The sequence below is a fragment of the Mustelus asterias genome, chromosome 7, assembly GCF_964213995.1.
Source record: "Mustelus asterias chromosome 7, sMusAst1.hap1.1, whole genome shotgun sequence".
NCBI classification, from domain to species: Eukaryota; Metazoa; Chordata; class Chondrichthyes; order Carcharhiniformes; family Triakidae; genus Mustelus; species Mustelus asterias.
Window position 1 is genome coordinate 17579331 of NC_135807.1, and position 16264 is coordinate 17595594.

A 16264-nucleotide genomic window follows, 5' to 3' on the forward strand; every position below is an offset into this window, starting at 1 on the left:
CTCCGGGTACTCCGGTTTCCTCCCACAGTCCAAAGATGTGCGGGTAAGGTTGATTGGCCAGGTTAAAAATTGCCCCTGAGATGTGTAGTTAGAGGGATTAGCGGGTAAATATGTGGGGGTAGGGCCTGGGTGGGGTTGTGGTCGGTGCAGACTCGATGGGCCGAATGGCCTCCTTCTGCACTGTAGGGTTTCTATGTTCTATGTAATAGTTATTGGGAGTAATAGGGTTTATTAATAATAATTAAGGAAAAGTAAATAATTAATACATCATAAACGTTGACAGGGCAAATGAGGAATCTGGGCACTTCAGGGTACCAATGTTATCTAGGGCAAACACATTTGCATTTTTAAAAACGGCATCAAGGCCTTTTGGCTAAGATGCAAATGAGATCAAGCACTGGAGGGGGTGCAATGCCTGCTCCCATCAACTTGGATCATGTAGATCGAGCCCAGGACAGGAAGAGGGCAGCCTGTCTTGTCAGCTTGGATCTGTAAAGTCTTGCTGGTCGAGACTTTGAATGGATATAACCAAAAAAAAGTGTCTACAACTTAAGGAACTTCATCTCAGAGCCATTGGGCTGGAGGCAGAGCTGTGGACACTGCAGTGCATCAGGGAGGGGAACATTTCCTGGACACTTTAATGCAGGAGGTGGCCAAACCTTTTAGCTTAGACAGAACTTCAGAGTTGGTCGACAGTTAGAGACAGGAGGGAGTGACTGCTAGTCAGGCACATATACAAACCTAGCATGTAGTGATGGAGGAGCCTCAGCTCCTGGTCTTGTCCAACAGGTACGAGGTGTTTGATACCTGTGTGAATGAGAAGAACTGTAGGGTGGATGAGGGACTGGCCATGGTGAAGAATGCCATTCAAGTGGGTGGATCCAAGAGGAACGTGTTCATAATAGGAGACAATATAGTCAGAGGGGATAAACTATTCTCTGCAGCCGTGACAGGGAACTTAGAAGATTGTGTTGCCAGTCCAGTGCCAGGGTTAAGGACATCTGCTCATGGTTGGAGAGAAGCTTGGGAGTGGGAGGGGATGGATCCAGTTGTCATGGTCCACGTGGGACCCAATGACATAGAACATTATTTCCTAGTTTTATGCAAGAGAATTTGAGGAGTTGAGGGTCCATATTAAAATACTGAGCATCAAAAGTAATCTCTGGATTATTACCTGAGCCATACAGCAATTGGCAAGGCGTATATTACAGGAATAAATGCATGGTACGATGTGGGAAGAGGATGATTTATGGGACACTGACATCAGAACTCAGAACAGCAAGTTATTCCATTGGGATGGGCTCCATTTGAACCGGGCTGGGACAATGACCTAGCAACTTGTATAACTGGGACTGTGGAGAGGGCTTTAAATTAACAGGGAAGTGGGTGGGATAAAGAGTGACATAGAAATCTAAAGAGAATGGTCAGGGTATCAGAACAGTAGTGATGTGGGCAAAGACAAGCAGGGTGAGACAGGAAGAGACAGAGTTTAAACAGAAAATGTACATTAGCAAATAAGGTCATTGCAGAGAATAGGTTCTTTATCTGAATGCATGAAGCATCTTCAAAAAGATGGATGAATTAGTGGCACAAATAGAGGTAAATGATTTACATTTAATCACCATTACAGAAACATGGTTGCAAGGTGATCAAGGTTGGGAAATAAATATTCCAGGACACACAATATTGCAAGGACAAAAGAATGGCAAAGGAGGAGGGGTAGACCTGACCGTAAAGGATGACAAAGACATTGAGAAAAGATTTGGCCTCAGAAGGTCATGAAGTAGAGTCAGTATGGGCGGATAATTCAGAATAGCAGGAGTCAGAAAACAATGATGAGTAGTTTTTAGGCCTCATAATGATAGTTATACTGTTGGGCAAAGCATTAAACAAGAAATCGTGGAGTCTATAACAAAGGAAGTGTAGTAATTGTGGGGGACTCCCATCTTCATATACACTGGGGCAACAAAATAAGAACGGTCTAGAGGATGAGTCTGCAGAATGTCTTTGTGACAGTTTCTTGGAACAATACACAAGGACACAAGAAGTAGGAGCAGGAGTAGGCAATTCAGCCTCTCAAGACTGCTCCGCCATTCAATACAATCATGGCTGATCCTGTCTCGACCTCATCTCCACCTTCCTGACTGCTCCCCATAATCCTTCAGCCTGCAACTAATTAAAAACCTATCTCCTCAAATTTGTTTAGTGTTCCGGCATCCATTGCATTCTGGAGTAGAGAATTCTATAGATTCACAACCCTTTAAGTCAAGCCACCTCAGTCTAAAAGTATGGTCTCTCGTTCTAGAATGTCCAAGGGGACACATCCACTCTGCATCGACCATGTCAATTCCCTTAAGTATCTTATAGACCTCAATTAGATCTCCTCTCGTTCTTCTAAACTCCAGCGACTATTGGCGTAAACTACTCACTTTTTTCATGAGACAAATCCTTCATTCCTGGATTTAATCAGGGAACATTCTCGGATCTGTCTCTAATGTATGTATTTACGTCCTACCTTAAGGGTATCAAAACTGTGCACAGTACTCCAGAAGCAATCTCATCAGTGTCCTATACAGCTACAACAATACTCTCCTATGTTTATACTCTACTCCATAAGAAATGAATGTCAAAATTCAATTTGCCTTCCTTACTACCTGCTTCAGCTGCATACTAACTTCCTGCAATTCATGCACGAGGACACCCAGATCCCGCTGCACTGAAGCATTTGAATTTTCTCTCCATTTAGATGATAAGTTGCCTTTTTATTCCTCTGACCAAAATGGATAACCTCACATTTATCCATGTTAAATTCCACTTAAACATCGATCTAATATTGAATATTGAAGCAGGAGCAGGAGAAACTATCATGGGGATTGAGGAAATGATAGAAGCGTTGAAAAAATATTGGGTGACTACCTTCACAGTAGAAATCAGAAATAAGATTAATCGAGGGGCTAAAGAGTGAGGAGATTATCAGCAGAGGTATAAGGGATGAAAATCCAACAATCCCCCTGGCTTGCCTCACTAGAGTCTAAAAGAGATCGTGGATAGCTATGATTTTCCAAAATTCCTTACATTTGGGAAGTAGTATATCTAGATTTCAGGGATGTAGTATATTTAGATTTCAAGACATTCAATAAGGTGTCGCACAAATGATTAATAGGTAGGTTAAGGGCTCATGGAGTTGGCATGGGTAGGAGATTGGTTAATGGATAGAAAGCAGTGGGCACAAAGTTGGCAGACAATGAATGGGAGAGTGCCACAAGGATCAGAGCTGGGGCCTCAGCTATTTACAATCTATATTAGTGTCTTAAATGAAGTGGCAGAGTGCAATGTATCCAAGTTTTATGGTGAGACCAAGCTAGGTAAAAATGTAAGATGCATGGAGGACACAGAAGTTGCAAAGAGATATAGACAGGTCAGGTGCGTAGGCAACAAGATGCAGATGGAGTATAATATTGGGAAGTGTGAACTTATTCACTTTGATCCCAAGAATAAGAAAAGCAGAATATTTTTTAAAAGGGTAAGAAACTTGGAAGTGTTGATGTTCAAAGAAACTTGATGTACTTGTCCAAGCAATGCAAAAAGTTAGCATGCGGGTGCAGCAAGCAGTTTGGAAGGCAAATTGTGCTATGTTGGCCTTTATTGCAAGGGAATTGGAGTACAAGAATAAAAAAGTCTCGCTACAGCTGTACAGGATTTTGGCGAGACCACATATGGAATACTATGCCCAGTTTTGGTCTCCACATTCAAGAAAGGATATACTGCATTGGCAGTGCACAGCAAAGGTTCACTAAATTGGTACCTGGGATGAAGGGGTTGGCCACTGATGAGACACCGAGTAAATCGGGCTTATAATCATTAGAGCACAGAAGAGTGAGAGGCAATGTCACTGAAACCTACAAAATTCTGAAGGAGCTGGATAGCGTAGACAGAGATTGTTTCTGTTATTTGAAGAATCCAAAATATGGGGACACAGTCTCAGGATAAGGGGCCAATCATTTAGGACTGTGAAGAGAAATTACTTCACTCAAAAGGGATGTGAATCTTTGGAACAATCCACCTCAGAGGGTTGTGAAAGCTCCATCGCTGGAGGGACCGAGGCTAGGATAGACAGATTTTTGGTGTCTCAGCAAATTAAGGAATATGCAAAGCCAGCAGGAAAATAGAGTTGAAACCCAAGATCATCCAGGGTCTCAGAGTTTACAGTAATGTCACAGGTACATCTGAAACTGGGTCTCTAGCTTGATTTAATAATGAGGCAAGCTACTGGCTCCTATCATGCCTCCAGGGTCAGCGTGCCCAACAGTTCTGATCAGATTTGGGGCTGTCTGCATAATGCAGCAATAGCAATCACTTCACAGCCCTTGGAAATGACAGTACAACTCTAACACACCAGCACAAAGAATGAAGAGGATTTCACAATAGAACTTGTTTTCTTATTTGGCAGCGTTAATCCTGCATCTTGGAGCACGTGTGAATAGTAGCACATATGAAATGCATTGTTTTCAAGGCCATTTGTTATGAAATATGCTTAGGAGGAAGTGTCTTGTCACACTGATTAGGAATTTTTACACATGCCGTGACTCAGAATTGGCTTTAGAACCTCAGGAAAAGTAAAATGAGTGCGAAATTGTGCCTACATGATTGGTGCGAAAATGAGAAAGAACTGGCCTCACATTTTATGATGATGCCTTACACAATTCAGGCTCCCTGCAAAGATTCAAGACAAACTACATCTGGTCCCAAAACCATAAATGATTCGATCCAAAAATGTAGAATGTAGTAACTTTATTATTTTAATATTGTTTCTTCAGTAGCAAAGAGATCAGTGGAAACTAACAGGGAGGAAATAGAATACTGTGTCTAATTATGTGATAGGCATGAATTCAACGCTCTTCCAGTCAAAACTTTTATCTCCTGTCATCTGACAGATCTCAGCCTGACAAACCAATCAAACAGACAAAACACACAGAATCAGGCAAAAACAAACGCCAATGTTAATTCTAACTCTTCCTTTGAGGCCTCACATTTGAGTTTTTCTGAGACAGGAAATTCAAATATTAATACAAGTCTGCAAATCTAAGGTTATAATAAACATACAAAGATAGTTGGGCAAACTTGTTTACAAGATTGCGCTGCGAAGCATGTCTTACCTTTTTTCCAGTCTGTTTTTCAACCATATTGCTGGTGCAATCAGAACTTTCAGTCTGTGCTGTTCTGGCAGACCCAGATTTGGGCATTTTACAGCTTTTGTTCCTTTCCCCCTCAGCTGCCTGTTTCAGGCAACAATATGATCATCCTTCATCTGAAAAACAGAAGTAGTAAAATGCATTTTTCTAACGGCATTCAGAGCTTTAGAAGTGCAATTGACATTCTGTAATGGACAATGTTTGGGTTTTTTTTGTTAGGTTTAACTGGTGCCAGACAAATGAAATCATTAGCATGCTGCAAACTAAGCCGTAATATTAACAAAGTCAACAGTGGCCTGACAAGGAATGTGCATATCTTCCCTGCATGGACAAATTGCACTTATTAAGCCAAGTAAATCAAGATGCAAGACCACAGGAAACAAACGGCAGGGACTCAAGTGCATTGAGAAGTACACTGTTGTTTAACTGACTAACACCAAGCAATCTAAACAGCAGTGAGCATTGGTAACATTTTCATCTCAGCTAACCAGACCACCCTTATCATTAGGCTACTAATTACAAGATTATCTGGCAACGAATAAGAAAAATTCAATTCCCAGAAACACATCGACCCCCTCAAGGTTCAATTGGACAACTTCAACTAGTCAAGTATTATTTGCGTCTAGAGCACAGTAGGCTGGGCTGGTTCAGTGTGCCAGAACCGATTAGTCTGGTTCCAATTTCCCTTCACCAGGCTCCAACTTGACACTGTTTACTATCTCTCCCCATACATGCCAAGCAGGAAGAAACAATCATTTATACTTTTGGTCACAAATCCTCCTTAGTACTTGCTCTTCAATCTCTTGCATGTTACCTAATCTTTATAGAATTAAAGGTGTCCTTTTTAGACATGCACCTCATTTGTCTCGAGATTAATCTGCAACAGGACTTGATATTGAAGAGGAACAAAAATGACCAGAGCATTCCTCTCCCTTGCTGAGTGCTGTCCTGAAGCACTCTGTCCAATCAAAATTTGGCATTCGCCAGAACAATCCTTCTCGAACACAAGCTATAATACTTCAATTCTCACCCTTCAAGTGTTATCCATTTCCCTTTCAAAACCACCATGCAGTCTGCTCTGAGATTTGTGCACCTTTTCACAGCATCAAAATGTCATTAACCAAAGTCACAAATAGCATTTTTGTGATCAACATGGTTGGAAAATCTTAAAGAAGTCCAAATGGGAAGATATCCCAGCTGGCTTTCATAGAATCATAGAAACCCTACAGTGCAGAAGGAGGCCATTCGGCCCATCAAGTCTGCACCGACCACAATCCCACCCAGGCCCTACCCACACATATTTACCCGCTAATCCCTCTAACCTACGCATCTCAGGATTCTAAGGGGCAATTTTTAACCTGGCCAATCAACCTAACCCACACATCTTTGGACTGTGGGAGGAAACCGGAGCACCCGGAGGAAACCCACGCAGACACGAGGAGAATGTGCAAACTCCAAACAGTTTGATTCAGCATTTGGCCAGGGAGTAAATATGGAGAAAATGAACAGGGATAAGAGTAGAGAAGCAAAGAGGTTATGGTGGACATTTATAAAACAGAGGAGGATGCAGAAAAGTTTGAGGAGAATGATTCCAGGGATGAGAGACTTCAGTTATGTAGAAGGATGGAGAAGCTGGGGCTGTTTTCCTTGTATCCAATATCTAATTTTGGGTACACCATAAATTTATCTAGCTAATCTTTGGAAAGACCAAAATTACTGTCTTTAGCCTCCATCACAAACTCAATAATCTTGCTAACAACATCTATTCCTTTAGTCAGACACACTCACAGGCTTAAAAAAAACATTTGCAACCTTGTTGTTTTATTCAGCCCAAATTGAATTTCTCTTTCCATAACCTCCACCGGAAAGCCAGCCAATTCCATACCCATGCCCCACAACCCATCTACTATCAAAATATTTCAAAGTGCTTTGGTCTCCTGGCCAGCCCATCATTCTCTGCCAAATTCAGCCCAAAGTCCTGCTGCCTGTATCCTATCCTAGACCAAGTGCCTCTTATCCATCATTCATCCTTGTGGAAATATTTTGGTATGTGGTCTTTCAATAGAATCACAGAAATCTTACAGCCTAAAAGCAGGCCATTCGGCCCATCAGGTTTGCACTGTCTCTCCGACGGAACATTCCACTCAGATCCAATCTCCTAACCTCGCGTCTTTACACTGCTAATTCCTCCCTAACCTACACATCTTTGGACTCCAAGCAGTAATTTAGCATGACCAGTCCAGTTAACCTGCACGTCTTCGGACTTGAAATTACTCAAATAACTGAAATACTCAAATACTTCAAATTAAAATTCTCATTTTTATGTCCAAAGCCCTTCATGGACTCACCTGGTCTAATCCTTAAACTACATTTGAACACTACAACTCGTGCCCGCCTAAGGTCACTGTTCTTCCCCTCTTCCACACTATTACTCTTTTAGTATTAGTACATAATGTTTGGACATATTGGACAAACTTATTTACCTTAAATGCATAAAGTACATTTTAGAAAACAATTAATGGTGACAGTGTAGACAAATCTATTGATGTTATGATTTGACAAAACACTCATGAGAAACTATATACTCATGCCATATTCATCTCCTTGTTGTTAATGCACATTAAAGGCATAATTGAGCTGACAATGAGAATTGGCATTTTTGCAATGCCACAGAAATTAATTGACACTCAGCCATTATATGTGCGCAGCTCATCAGTAACTTCAAACTAATTTGAAATGCAAGTTTATTTGCAGGTTAGGTGCAACCAAAAACAAATAGTTGATGATAAGTGTGTAGAAAACTCTCCTAGTTATAAACAGGAATAAATTGGTAGATTATTCTTTGCGGTATAGAGAATATAGAGAGAGTCATTAAGAAAATGATTTGTATTTATGACCACAGGTTACCCCAAAGGATGAAATACATTTGAAGTGTTGTCACAATTGCAATGAAATATCAGGGAATTTGCTCACAACCAGGTCCAAAACAGCTGTGAAATACATGCACAGAATCTCTCTTAGTGATGTTGATCGAGGTATAAAGGTTGACCAGGACACTGGCAGAATGTGCAGCGGGATTTCGAACAGTGCCATAGAATCTTTTAACATCCACCTGAGATAGTAGTTGGGCGCTCAGTTTGGGGCATTTTTGACAGTGGAGTACTGTCAAATGCCGAACTAGAGCATCAGCCTGAATTAGGTGCTCGTGGCATTTAACCCACAACCACAAGACTCAGGAGAGTGAGAGTGCACCAGTGAATCTAAAGCAGATACTACAGTACTTAAATAAAACCATAATTGTGGACTGAGAGAAAAAAAAGAATCCAAACGACAGGACAAGCTACATGGATGAACACCTCTCATTGCCAGTGTGTTAATATATGGAGTAACTGAGGGAATGATAAAGGCCACCTAAAAATACACTGCAACAGACATTGAAAGCGGCAAGACCTTGCTTCAAGGACAAGCTCGAAGGTCAGTCATCCAGTTCAGTTATCTCCCCTCGAGAGCTTGAAACAAATATAATTTGATCGTTCCTTAGTAAACTCCGGCAAATACAATGAGGGAAGCAATAAACTCCAGAGCAAAGGATGATTGCATTTCTATATTGAATGTATTTTGCATGTGTAAGTGAATACATTATGACTGCAGAGATTTATTGGGTGACAAGAAACTGAATAATTGCTGAATTTTACAAGGTTTTTTTGATAAGCTTCATTCAGCATGTATGAAGATGTCAGAATTGTAAATCTGCTCCAGACCAAAATGAACTCAACAAAAAAAAAAACACCCATATTTGTATGGCTTTGGCCAAGTCCATTTGAAGTATTCCATTCATAGTAACTAAATTTGAACTTGTCCACTTTGACGGGAAGAATAGAAAAGCAGTATATTATCCAAATGGAGACAGCTTGCAGAATTCGAGGTGTAGAGCAGTCTGAATATCCTGGTGATTAAAATTACAAAAAGTTAGTATGCAGTCAGAGCACAGAAAGGAAGGCAATGGAATTGTTGTTTATTACAAGGGGAATGAAATATAAAAGCAGTGGTGTTTGCTACCGTTGGAAAGGGTATTGGGTGAGATCACATCTAGAATACTGTTACAGTTTTGGTCTCTTTATTCAAGGAGGATGTAATTGGAGGAAGCAGTTCAGAGAAAATTCACTCGATTGATTCCTGGGATGGAGAGGTATCTCACGAGGAAAGACTGGGCCTTTATCCATTGGAGCTCAGAAGAACGAGAAGTGACCTTATTTAAATGTACAAAACCCCGAGGGAACTTGTTGGGGCGGATGCTGAAAAATGTTCGCCTTGTGGGACAGACTCGAACTAGGGGATATGGTTTGAAAATAATGGCTCTCCAATTGAAGACAGAAATTGTTGAGAGTCTGTGGAGCTCTCTCCCAGAGAATGGTGGAGGCAGGTCATTGAATGTTTTTAAGATGGAGCCTTGATTGACATGGGAATCAAAGGATATTGGGGTAGGAAGTAAAGTGGAGTTGATGTCACTATGAAGTCAGCCAAGAACTTAGTGAATGGTTGAACAGGCACGAGGAAGCAAATGGCTTGCTCCTAATTTATATGTCTTGGCATTGTAGAATCTCCCAATGACACCAATGATTTATAAAGATTACCTCACTATTTCAGCTGAACATTGGACCTTTTAATACATCCCCAGGGCCTGATAACATACATCCCAGAATACTTAAGGAAGTGGCGCTAGAAATAGTGGATGCATTGGTGGTCACCTTCCAAGATTCTATAGACTATGGGACAGTTACTACAGAATAGAGGGTAGCTAATGTAACCCCACTATTTAAAAAGGGAGGGGGAAGAAAACAGTAAATTATAGACCAGCCTGTAGCAGGGAAAATTCGAGAATCCATCATCAAGGATTTTACAGCAGAGCACTTGGTAAACAGTGGTGGAGTCAACTCGAATTCTACTTTCTCGTGCCGACGCTATAGTTAAGAAAGCCTACCAATGCCTCTACTTTCTCAGGAGGCCAATGAAATTTGGCACATCTGCTACAACTCTCACTAACTTTTTCAGATGCACCATGGAAAGCATTCTTTCCAGTTGTATCACAGCTTGTATGGCTCCTGCTCTGTCCAAGACCGCAAGAAACTACAAAGGGTCGTGAACGAAGCTGAGTCCTCAAACCAGCCTCTCATCCATTGACACTGTCGACACTTTACGGAAAAGCAGCCAGCATAATCAAGGACCCCACCCATCCCGGACATCTTCTCTTCCACCTTCTCCCACTGGGCAAAAGATACAAATGTCTGAGGTCACATACCAACCAACTCAAGAACAGCATCTTCCCTGTTGCCATCAGGCTTTTGAACCTCGCCTTAAGTTGATTTTTCTCTACACCCTAGCAATGACTGTAACAATACATTCTGCACGCTCTCCTTTCTTTCCCTATGTACAGTATGCTTTATCTGTATAGTGCACAAGAAACTTGTGACAATAATGAGTCAAATTATAATCAAGGACCCCATGCAGCCCAAACACATACTCTCTTCCACCTTCTTCCAACAGGAAAATTTTGCAGAAGTCTGAGATCAAGTACCACTGCCTCAATATTAGCTTCTCCCCTACTGCCAGACATTTGAATGGATCTACCTCATTAACTTGATCTTTCTCTACACACTAGCTATGACCAACACTATTCTGCACCCTCTTTCCTTCTCCCCTATGTACTCTATGAATGGTATGCTTTGTCTGTATAGCATGCAAGCAACAATACTTTTCACTGTACCCCAACATGTGACAATAAATCAAATTCCTTGAGGATGTAACTAGCATACGTGCCAGAGGAGGTGGCTTTCTGAAGGCTTTCAACAAAGTGCCACGTGTGTAAAATTAAAGTGCGTGGGATTGGAGGTAGTGTATGGAGACAGATAGAAAACTGGCTGGCAGACAGGAGACAGGGTAGGAATAAATAGGTCACTTTCCAAAAGGCAGGCAGTGACCAGTGAGGTGCTGCTGGGATCGGTGATAGGACCCCAGCTATTCACTATATATATATTGTTTTAGACGAGGGAACTAAATGTAATATCTCCAAATTTGCCGATGACACAAAGCTGGTTGCGAGGCTAACCTGTGAGGAGGGTGCAAAGATGTTTCAGTGTGATTTGGACGAGCGCACGGTAGATGCAGAATAATGTGGATACATGGGAGGTTATCCACTTTTGTAGCAAAAAAGGAAGACAGATTATCTGAATGGCTATAAATTAAGAGGGGAATGTGCACCGAGACCTGGGTGTCCTCCCCTCCATCAGTCACTGCAGGTAAGCATGCAAGTGCAGCAAGCAGTTAGGTGGCAAAAGGTATTTGGCCTTCATAGCGAGAGAATTTGAATACAGGAGCAAGGATGTCTTGCTGCATTTATACAGGAACTTGGTGAGGCCACACCTGGAATATTGTGCAGCTTTGCAATCATAGAATTATATTTGGTCTCCTTTTCGGAGGATGTGCTTGCTATAGACGGAGTGCAGCAAAGATTAGCCAGACTGATTCCTGGCCGGACTGACTTATGAGAGGTTGAGTCGGTTTGAGTTACATTCGCTGGTGCTTAGTAGAATGAGATGAGCAGCGAGATTGGAGGGATGTGGGGGGGAAAGAGTGAGAGAGAGAGAGAGAGAGAGGAAGAAGGGGGGCGAGAGAGAGAGAAGTAAGGAAGTCTTACAGAAACCTAGTAAAATTCTAACAGGACTAGACAGGGTAGTTATAGGAAGGATGAACCAGGAGTCAAAGTCTGAAGATACAGGGTAAACCTTTTAGGACACAGATGATGAGAATTGTTTTTACCCAGGAGTGGTAAGCCTGTGGAATTCGCTAACACAGAAAGCAAATGTTGTATGCTTTCAAGGAGGAATTAGATATAGCTCTTGGGGTGAAGGGGAAAAAGATTTGGTTGGAGGTTGGGGGGGGTAAGGCTGGATCAGGCCATCGAGTTGGATGATCAGCCATGATCATGATGAATCATACAGCGCAGAAGAAGCCCTGCAGCCCATCGAGTCCGCACCAACACATTAGAAACATATGAACTCCCACCTGCCAGCACTTGGCCCATCGCCCTGAATGTTATGACATGCCAAGTGCTCATTCAGGTACTTGTTAAAGGGTGTGAGGCAACCCACCTCTACCACCCTCCCAGGCAGTGCATTCCAGACCACCACTACCCTCTGTTTAAAATAGTTTTTCCTCACATCCCTCCAAACCTCCTGCCCCTCACCTTGAACCTATATCCCCTCGTGACTGATCCTTCAACTGAGGGGAACAGCTGCTCCTTACCACTCTGTCCATGTGTCTCAATCTTGTAGACCTCAATCAGGTTGCCCCTCAGTCTTCTCTGCTCCAACGAAAACAACTCAAGTCTACCCAACTTCTCTTCATAACTTAAATGTTCCATCCCAGGCAGCATCCTGGTGAATCTCCTCTGCACCTCTCCAGTGCAATCACATCCTTCCTATGATGTGGTGACCGGAACTGCACACAGTACTCCAGCTGTGGCCTCACCAAAGTTCTATACAACTCCAACATGACTCCCCTGCTTTTATAATCTATGCCTCACTTGATAAAGGCAAGTGTCCCATATGCCCTTTTCACCATGCTACTGACATGTCCTTCTGCCATTAGAGATCGGTGGACAAACATGTCACGGTCCCCTTGTTCCACAGAGCTTCCTAGTGTCCTACCATTCATTGAATACTTTCTTACCAAAGTACTCCTTCTGAAGTGCATCACCTCACACTTTTCAGGGTTAAATTCCATCCGCCACTTATCTGCCCATTCTATCTATATTTTCTTGTAGCCCTAGACACTATGCCTCACCGTTAACCATCCAGTCAATCTTTGTGTCATCCACAAACTTACTAATCCTACACACCACAGTCATCAATGTCATTTATATAAATGATGAGTAATAGGGGGTCCGACACAGATACCTGTGATACGCCACTGGACACCGGCTTCCAGTCACTAAAGCAGTCTTCTGTCATCACCCCCTGTCTCCTCCAACTGAGCCAATTTTGAATCCACTTTATCAAATTACCCTGTATCCCATGTGCATTTACCTTCTTTAAAAGTCTCCCATGTGGGACCTTGTCAAATACTTTGCTGAAATCCATATAAACTACATCAACTGCAGTAACCCTTATCTATCCACCTCCTCAAAAAACTCAATCAAATTGAATGAGTGAATGGTGGAGCAGGTTTGAAGGGCCAAGTTGTCTACTCCTGCTCCTATTTCTTATGTTTTTAATCCCAACATCTGATGTACTCGTGCCCCTTCCTCCATAAGAAATTAGCAATTACATTAAGCAAGGAAAAGATGCAAATATTATCACAGAATCACATTGAACAAGTAGAGGTCATTCTGACCAATGCACCTATACCAGCTCTTAGAAAGGGTGAGCCAATGAATGACATTCCCCTGTTCTTTCCCTGAAAGTCACGGTCATCGAGTCATCTCATTCTGCCTCATACACTGCGGGGAAAGGGCAGGAGACTGGGACTAGCCAAACTACTCTTGCAGAGATTTTGCACAGCATTGATGGGCCAAAGTTTCATTACCCTTTCAGGCAGTACACTCTCGATCATCATAATACATGAAAATATTCTGAACTACTCCCTGCCCTGGTCCTTTAACCAGTTACCTTAAAAATAAATCACCGTGTTCTCCAATTACCAAACTCATTGATCGCAGAATGCTCGTTTTCTTTAATTATCAAAACTGTTGTAATTTTGAACACGTCTGTTAAATCAATCCTTAACTTCATCTGCTCCAAGAACAAGCCTCACTTCTCTGGTCTCTCTCGCAACCTGCTAACCTTCTCTTGAATCTCTGCTTCATCTAATCCAAAGCACTGACATTCTTTCCTAAAGTTGGTGCCCAGTACTTCAGCTGAGTTCTATCTCGTGAGTTTTAAGGTTTAGCATACTTTTACGCTCTACGACTACTCAAAGCCTAGGATCCAATATGTTTTTTAAACAGCCTTCTCAACTTGTCCAACCACCTTCAAAGATCTATGCAAATTCCCCACGTCTCTGATCCTGAACCTTTTTTAAAATTGTACCATTTAGTTCATATTGCCAATGCTCATTCTTCCTTCCAAAATGAATCACTTCACAATTCTCCACGATAAATTTTATATATGTATTTAGCGCATGAGAGGACAGCACCTCCTAAGGTGCTTCCACACCTTTACTGTGTGGAAACACAAAGGCAGCAGGTGCATGGGAACTCCACCACCAAGTTCCTCATCCAGCCATCATGACTGGAAAATATATTGGCGTTCCTTTGTCATTGCTGGGTTAAAAATCTTTCCCAAACAACACTGTGGAAGTCTACCACACCGACTGTAGATGTTCAAAAAGCTGGTGTGATGTTATTGTACCTTGAAAATATATTTCTTTTTAAAAAATCATGTTCTTTATAGCTCTCATTGTTGCGAAACTGTCTGTAGAAGTCCTTTCATTGCTTAAATGGGGTTGTTTATTTTTACGCTGGGATTTTTTATGACCCTGCATGGTTAGGAGGAAAACTGGTCGGCAGGTTGTGTGTTTTTGGACGGTTTTTTTTCCCTCCGAAGGAATTTAAGATTTCATTTTCTGTTTGGCTGGCTGCAGTTTTAGTTTTAGAAGGGACATCAAGCTGAAAAGAAGCATTTCTCGTTCTCCCTGGTTTTCAAAATTCTGCTGGTTACCCGGAAGCAAGGTTTCTTGCCTTTCTGGAGAAGAATAGAAAATCTGCTGTTGGTGGCTTGAGTCTCTCCCTGGTGTTCTGGGAAGCTGTTCGGACCTCAAACTGTTCTGGGTGCACCCAGAGGGCTGTTAGAAGTTACAAGGCTGAGAAGTCAGGGTTTCAATTCTCCAGCCAAAGGGCTCAGTTCCAGTATCACGTGAGCATTAGTCCTTACTGTGTTAAACCTGTGGAAAAGGTTTTGTCTATGGGAAGTTTTGTTTGATTGGAACATTAAGATATTTTTGTTAAAGGTCATACATTATTGCGGCTGTTTTGTTTGTAATTGATAAAAGTTATTGCTAATTTTCTTTCTATAGAACAAAGACCAAAGAACATTACAGCACAGGAACAGGCTCTTCGGCCCTCCAAGCCTGCACCAACTATGCTGCCCAACTTAACTAAAACCCCCCCTACCCTTCCGGGGACCATATCCCTCATGTTAACTATATTCTTAAATAAACTTTGCTTGATAAATGCTCCCTAGTGGGTCATTAGAATTAGAGATAGGATGTATGCGCATTTAGAAAGGAATAAACTCATTAACGATAGTCAGCATGGTTTTGTGAGAGGGAGGTCATGCCTCACTAACCTGGTGGAGTTTTTTGAAGAAGTGACCAGAATGGTTGATGAGGGAAGGGCCGTGGATGTCGTCTATATGGACTTTAGTAAAGCGTTTGACAAAGTCCCTCATGGTAGGCTGGTGAAAAAGGTTGGATCTCATGGGATAAAGGGGGAGGTGGCTAGATGGGTGGAGAACTGGCTTGGTCACAGAAGACAGAGGGTGGTAGTGGAAGGGTCTTTTTCCGGCTGGAGGCCTGTGACTAGTGGTGTTCCGCAGGGCTCTGTATTGGGACCTCTGCTGTTTGTGATTTATATAAATGATCTGGAAGAAGGTGCAACTGGGGTGATCAGTAAGTTTGCGGACGACACAAAATTGGCAGGACTTGCGGATAGTGAGGAGCATTGTCAGAAGCTACAGAAGGATATAGATAGGCTGGAAATCTGGGCAAAGAAATGGCAGATGGAGTTCAATCCTGATAAATGCGAAGTGATGCATTTTGGTAGAAATAATGTAGGGAGGAGCTATATGATAAATGGCAGAACCATAAAGGGTGTAGATACGCAGAGGGACCTGGGTGTGCAAGTCCACAGATCCTTGAAAGTGACGTCACAGGTGGAGAAGGTGGTGAAGAAGGCATATGGCATGCTTGCCTTTATAGGACGGGGCATAGAGTATAAAAGTTGGGGTCTGATGTTGCAGATGTATAGAACGTTGGTTCGGTCGCATCTGGAATACTGCGTCCAGTTCTGGTCGCCA

General features: G+C 42.2%; 1 long non-coding RNA gene across 3 annotated transcripts in view; it reads right to left on the reverse strand.

The window, feature by feature from the left end:
* LOC144495592 (uncharacterized) overlaps nt 1-16264 on the reverse strand; it is a 127916-nt gene that overhangs the window by 16337 nt on the left and 95315 nt on the right. For all 3 annotated transcript variants that reach the window (XR_013498289.1, XR_013498291.1, XR_013498290.1), the window contains one exon: nt 5157-5308. This is a non-coding gene — a long non-coding RNA (uncharacterized LOC144495592). The remainder of the gene's footprint in view (nt 1-5156; nt 5309-16264) is intronic.